Source organism: Quercus suber, unplaced genomic scaffold (assembly GCF_002906115.3).
Source record: "Quercus suber isolate HL8 unplaced genomic scaffold, Cork oak 2.0 scaffold_1198, whole genome shotgun sequence".
In the NCBI taxonomy this organism is placed as follows: domain Eukaryota; kingdom Viridiplantae; phylum Streptophyta; class Magnoliopsida; order Fagales; family Fagaceae; genus Quercus; species Quercus suber.
In genome coordinates, this window is record NW_027070594.1 from 29,868 (window position 1) to 37,788 (window position 7,921).

Consider the following 7,921-nt stretch of genomic DNA (forward strand, 5'->3'; position numbering starts at 1 on the left):
AAAAAAAAAAAAAAAAAAAAAAATTTAAAGTATTTCTCTAGAAGGAATTTCATTATCCTATAACTAAAAGACTTCTTAAAAAAATTTACTTCTTAAAAAAAAAAAATGTCAAAGGTTAACACACAAAAAAAACAAAAAAAAAAAATTGTTGTTATATCTAATAAATAGAATTTTATCATAATTTTAAACTAATCCTAGCTATGACTTAAGGAACAAAAATAAAAAATAAAATAACCTATGGCACCACGTCAATTGACAAATTCCCATATGTAAGCACGGGTTACATATTAATACTAGTCTATATATATATTAATAGGTAAAGCTGAGAGAAAATCCAATTAATGTCTAATTTTTAGTTATGTGTCTTATCTAATTTTAAAATTTATATTTCAAGTCAATTATTAGGTGCAAAAGTCAAAGAGTCTAAACTCAATTAGATTCTAAATTGAATTTTAATTGAAGTTCAATTTTACGCTATGTATCCCATCTAGTTTTTTAATTTTTGTGGCAAGTAAATTATTTGGTGCAAACACTAAAAAGTCTAGATCTAATTTGATTCTACACACACACACACATATAGCTGAGAGAAAATCTAATTAAATTCTAAATTGAAGTCTAATTTTGCGTCATGTGTCTCATCTAATTTTTAAATTTGTGTGCCAAGTGAATTATTAGGTAAAAAAGTTAAAGCATCTAAATTAAATTAGATTCTAAATTGAATTTCAATTAGTGTTCAATTTTGCGTCATGTATCCCATCTAATTTTTTAATTTTTGTGGCAAGTAAATTATTGGATACAAAAATCGAAAAGTCTAGATCTAATTAGATTATAAATCATGTATATAAAATTGTAATTGTTTTTAAATGTACCTGTGCATATAAGATTTTAAATTAGAATTCAATTAGAGTCTAATTTTGCACTACATGTCTTATCTAATTTAAATTTTAAATTTTCGTGCCAGGTGAGTTAATTTAATATAAAAATTGGATTTCAATTAGAGCTTAATTTTTTGCCACGTGTCCCATCTAATCTAAGGTTTTTAATTTTTGTGTAAAATGAGTTAATTTAGTGTAGAAAATGAGAAGTCAAATATCAACAAACCATAAAAAAAAAAAAAAAAAACTAATCATATAACTAAAAATAATTCAAATTTATAAGTCATTTATGTAATATACCATGACTATGTATGGTCCATTGCTAATTAGGTTTTATATATATATATATATATATATTAAACCAAAGTTTAAAGAAAATTCAATTAGAATCAAAATTGGATTTTATTTTTGTTAGCTTTCCATATAGATTAAATTGTTTGGATTTTTGTTGTTATTTTTTCTTAGAACTAATGGGCATATATTTTATACAATTTCTATTTAGATATTTTGTATGCGAAGATATTGAACAAAACAAATTGCAATTGTTATATATATTAAACGAAAGTTTAAAGAAAATTCAATTAGAATCAAAATTGGATTTTATGTTTGTTAGCTTTCCATATAGATTAAATTGTTTAGATTTTTGTTGTTATTTTTTCTTAGAACTAATGAGGATATATTTTATACAATTCCTATTCAAATATTTTGTATGCGAAGATATTGAACGAAACAAATTGCAATTGAGCTAAACGATCTCATAAACCTATACCCATTCAATTTATGAGATACTATTTGACTTATTTATTATTTTATTTTGTGTTGTCTTTAATAGAATTTCACAGACAAGTATATGTAGTATCTAATAGTGATTTTCAAAATTATATACGTAATAGCAATGTAATGAGAAATGTGGCATAACCAATATTATGAAAATTGCAAGGAAAAACTATTTTAGTACTTCTAAATGTCCTAGTCAAACTATGTCATATATGTTTAATAATCCAAGCTAATAACAAAAACATCACCAAAATTCATCATTCTCGTGCATAAGTATGGGTTACATACTAGTATAAAAATAATAAAGAGTCATTTACAGTGGCATCTAAGTTATGACTGCCTCAAGTTGTGACCCAAAAAAAAAAAAAACTGGTGCTAAAATAACTGTTAGCATTTGCCTTAAAGACAAGAGGCCAAGGAGGGGGTTGGGGGGGTGTTGACAGTTGGAAGATATAATTGTATACATTAACTGGGAGAAATAATATTAATTAGGGAGGGTACTTGGTTCCATTTTTTTCTTCCTTGAACTTTCAAATCTAGAATTAATACTACCTATATTTATAGGTATAACTGTATTAGTGCTAGAGGGAGGAAGGAAAGAGCTAAATAGCCCCCTATACTTAAAACAAAATAAAATAAGAGAAAGAGGAAAATGGCTCCCGATAATATTTTCTTTTAAAAAAGGTATTATATTTTTGTAAATAATTAGTGCATTATATTTTTCCCTCTTATTACATTTATACAATGAATAAATGCAGTAGCTAGCCCTCAGATCATTAGAGCACTTTCATCAATCTCTCTACAATACAAAAAAGTGTATTATTTTACATATTTTTATTCAAAATTTACCCACATCAATCCTTCCATAGTACTGTGCATTTTTAAAATTGCTAAAATATCCTTGCATATTTACACATTTACTATAGCTTTCAATTTTATTTTTTTAATTATTTTTCTCTCTCCTCTCTCATTCAATTCTCTCTCCTCCTCTACTATTTTTTTTCCTTGATAATAGCTTAATTTTGCATATTTATATCATTATTATAAAGCATTATCATACTTATTTTGAATTAATTCATGCATTTTATATTTGGTTTTAGAATAATACAGAAAAATCAATTTTGTGCTTAATTGAATTTTAATGCGTGAATTCGGTTAAGTGGAACTTGAAAACCTGAGATTTACTCCAAACTGAAATTCAAATTATATTAGGATTCCTTGACCAATTTAAACGCTCATTAGGGTAAAATTCAGGAGAGATCTGTCATAGAACTTAATTTAGTTTTTCTTGAATTTTCTTTACATTTTTTGGAATTTTATTTGTGTTCTGCATTGCTAGAAGCCTTGCTAAGGCAAGCGGTGAAACCCAACAGTTTATTGGTATGTTTTTAACAATTATTTAATGGTTTTAATGCTTATGCTATTGGGTTTTTGATTGACTTACTCATCCAGAAAAGTGTTTAGTTTTGTATAATTCTTTGATTTATCGTAGTCAATAATTGTGAAATGATATTGTATATGTAGTATCCACTAGTGATTTTCAAAGTTATATATGTAATAGCAATGTAATGAGAAACTTGGGGTAACAAATATTATGAAAATTGTAAAAAAAAACTATTATAGTACTTCCGAATGTCTTGGTCAAACTATGTCCTATATGTTTAATAATCCAAGCTAACATCAAAAGCATCACTAAAATTTATCATTCTCGTGCATAATTATGGGTTACATACTAGTATAAAAATAATAAACAATAATTCACAATGGCATCTAACTTATGGCTGCCTTAAGTTGTGGCCCCAAAAAAAAAAAAAAAAAAAAAATTGGTGCTAAAATAACCGTTAGCATTTTCCTTAAAAACAGGAGGCCAAATAGGGGGTTGGGGGGTTGTTGATAGTTGGAAGATATAGGTGCATACATTAAGTGGTAGAAATAATTAATTAGGGAGGGTACTTTGTTTGATTTATATATATATATATATATATACGTATCACCGTATAAGTGCTAGAGGGAGGAAGGAAAGAGCTGAATAGCCCCCTATGCTTAAAACAAAGTAAAATGAGAGAAAGAGGAAAATTGCTCCCGAGAATATTTTTTAAAAAAATGCATTATATTTTTTTTAATAATTAGTGCATTATATTTTTCCCTCTTATTACATTTATACAATGAATAAATGCAGTAGCCCTCAAATCATTAGGGCACTTTCATCAGTCTTTCTATATTACAAAAGAGTGCATTATTTTACATATTTTTATTCAAAATTTACCTACATCAGTTCTTCTATAGTACTTTACATTTTCAAAATTGCTAAAATAACCTTGCATATTTACACGGTTACTATAGCTTTCAATTTTTTTTAATTATTATTCTCTCTCCTCTCTCATTCTATTCTCTCGCTTCCTTTACCATTTTTTCCTTGTTAATAGCTTAATTTTGCATATTTATATCATTATTATAAAGTATTATCATACTTATTTTGAGTTAGTTCATGAATTTTATATTTGGTTTTGGAATAATGTTGAATAATTAATTTTGCGCATAATTGAATTTTAATGCATGAATTCAGTTAAGTGGAGCCTGAAAACCTGAGATTTTCTCCAAACTGGAATTTAACTTATATTAGGATTCCTCGACCAATTTAAACTCTCTTTATGGCAAAATTCAGGAGAGATTTCTCGTAGAACTTAATTCAGTTTTTCCTAAACTTTCTTTATAGTTTTTGGAGTTTTATTTGTCTTATGGATTGCTAGAAGCTTTGCTAAGGCAAGCGGTGAAACCCACCAATTTATTGGTATGTTCTTAACAATTATTTAATGGTTTTAAGGCTTATGTTATTAGGTTTTTGATTGATTTATTCATCTAGAAAACTGTTTAGTTCTGTTTAATTCTTTGATTTATCGTAGACAATAATTGTGAATTGATATTGTATATGTAGTGTCTAATAATGATTTTCAAAATTATATATGTAATGTAAGGTTGAAAATTATCAACCATCGTGTTGTCTTTATTCCGTGCTAATTTACTTGTAAATTAAGCACTTAGTAAACCTGTATTTAGGTGGGATTATTGTAAAGGTAATGTGTGAGAAGTTGTGAAGAAAAGCTCAAGTATGTGCAAAGAAGCAGAGCTTCATAGCTAGGACTCGCGCGTGGCTCGCGGCTGCAAGTCGCCAACTTCAGGCATGTGAGATGCACGCAGAGAAGTTGAAGGATCGCGTTAGCTGTCGCACTACAGGACAAAAGTCCCAGGCTGGCTAGGTCGTTACATCGCGACTTGATTTCGCGACTTGGACAAGCCGCGAGACCAAGCTGCCAATTTACCCTGTTTGGCAAAAATGTGTCTCTTCGTATTCTCATACCACCTCACTATATATAGACCCTTATACCCACTAAATGTGTAGAGCTTCTAGAGAGAATTTTGTGAGAGAAAACCCAAGAGAAAAACAAGATTGCCTCATCCCCAATCTTCATCTAAGAAACTCGACAAATTCCTCTACTCTTTTCCTCTCCATTGTCATACCCTTGAGAGGTCTTTTACCAAATTCTTATCTCACCATACCCACGTCTGTGAGAAGGTTTATTTGGTGCTGAGGGAAGTAGTTTGGAAGGAACCAATATACATTGGTTGATGCTATGGTCAAGTAGCGGAATCCGGGAAGCTAAAGAAGAAATAGGTTCGGCGCAACCTCGTTGGAGCAAGAAGCTTGGAGGGCTTAGGTACCTGGATAGATTAGCCTTGGAGGGTCTTCTGTTGTTTATGTATCCCAACTACATTCTTTAGTGGATTTTATCACCGCTTAGAGGGCGGCGGAGAGGTTTTACGCCGAGGACTTCGGTTTCCTCTTCGATAACACATCGTGTGTTGTTCGTGTGTTTGCATCGTTCTTCCCTTTATCTTTGCCTTATATTTACTACTGTAGATGTGTTTATATTTGGCTTAGATTGTCTATCAATTCTGTTATTGGCTTATTATCATGTTCCGCACATTAATTGTTTGATATAAAGCTTGAATTGGTATTTTTATATCTTGGGGTCTAAACGTTCAAGGGTGTTTCATACCCATATTGAACTTTAATGTAATAGCAATGTAATGAAAAACTTGGGGTAACCAATATTATGAAAATTGCAAGGAACAACAATTATAGTACTTCCAAATGTCCTGGTCAAACTATGTCCTATATGTTTAATAATCCAAGCTAACATCAAAGGCATCACTAAAATTCGTCATTATCATGCATAAGTATGGATTACATACTAGTATAAAAATAATAAACAATAATTCACAATGACATCTAACTTATGACCACCTTAAGTTGTGGCCCAAAAACAAACTGGTGCTGAAATAACCGTTAGCATTTGCCTTAAAGACAAGAGGCCAAAGAGGGGGTTGGAGGGCTGTTGACAGTTGGAAGATATAGGTGTATAATTAAGTGGTAGAAATAATATTAATTAGGGGTGGGTACTCTGTTTGATATTTTTCTACCTTGAAGTTTCAAATCAAGAATTAATACTGCCTATCCATATAGGTACAGCCGTATAAGTGCTAGAGGGAGGAAGAAAAGAGCTGAATAGGTTGTGGCCCAAAAACAAACTGGTGCTGAAATAACCGTTAGCATTTGCCTTAAAGACAAGAGGCTAAAGAGGGGGTTCGGGGGCTGTTGACAGTTGGAAGATATAGGTGTATAAATTAAGTGGTAGAAATAATATTCATTAGGGGTGGGTACTCTGTTTGATATTTTTCTACCATGAAGTTTCAAATCAAGAATTAATACTGCCTATCCATAGGTACAGCCGTATAAGTGCTAGAGGGAGGAAGAAAAGAGCTTAATAGGTTGTGGCCCAAAAACAAACTGGTACTGAAATAACTATTAGCATTTGCCTTAAAGACAAGAGGCTAAAGAGGGGGTTGGGGGGCTGTTGATAGTTGGAAGATATAGGTGTATAAATTAAGTGGTAGAAATAATATTAATTAGGGGTGGGTACTCTGTTTGATATTTTTCTACCTTGAAGTTTCAAATCAAGAATTAATACTGCCTATCCATATAGGCACAGCCGTATAAGTGCTATCCATATAAGTACAGCCGTATAAGTGTTAGAGGGAGGAAGAAAAGAGCTGAATAGCCCCCTATACTTCAAATAAAATAAAATGGGAGGAAGAGGAAAATGACTCCCGAGAATATTTTCTTTTAAAAAAGGTATTATATTTATGTAGATAATTAGTGCATTATATTTTTCCCTCGTATTACATTTATACAATGCATAAATGCAGTAGCCCTCAGATCATTAGGTTACTTTAATCAGTCTCTCTATAATACGAAAAAGTGCATTATTTTACATATTTTTATTGAAAATTTAACCACATTAGTCCTTCCATAATAATGTTCATTTACAAAATTGCTACAATAACCGTACTTATTTACAGGGTTACTATAGCTTTCAATTTTATTTTTAACTAGTGTATAACCCACACAATGTGCGGGTTAGTTAGTTTTATTTATTTATTTTGAATTAGAATACTCTTATTTGTTATTTATGGTCAAATAAATAAAACTCTTTAATTTATAGGTATGGTATCTTAAAATTTTAAAGAAGCTCTATTAATATGGAATTACAATTTTCACTTATTTTATGAAGCTAACAAAATGAAAATGAAGTGACGATAATTATTTTAGAATACCTGTCATCACTCAATTGAAGTGTCAATGCCAGGTTTGTAATGCCCTTGATAATAACAGCCTTCAATCTTCTATATAATCCAATCCTTAATAGATATTGGGTTACACCTCACCCACATAAGTTATAACCACTAACCATATAGCAAAGTATATCGTAAACTTCATTCTCAAAACAAAACAAAAAATGTAAACTTCATAAATTTAATATTGTGTTTTATTTTTAGGACCCAATATGTCACGCCCCAAACCCGATACTCGGATTTGTGACCATGACCGGCATGCTAATATCAAGTTTAAACTTGATATTAACAAGAACCAACTTAACTTTTAATGAGACTTTCACAAAAGCTTTTACAAAAGCTTCTCTCTTTATTTAAATCCTTGTTTCTTTACTTAAATGGTATAATTTTTCACTTGACATTCAGAGCATCTATACTGAACTCAAAGAATAACATAATTCACCAGTCTTTCAAATTTCATACTTTCACATAATACATCTTTTAATACCTTGAGGTACAACTTTCACTAGATCCTAAAATTCACAATACTGCAAAACTAAACATCAAATACTACTTTAGGATCTATACATATAAAC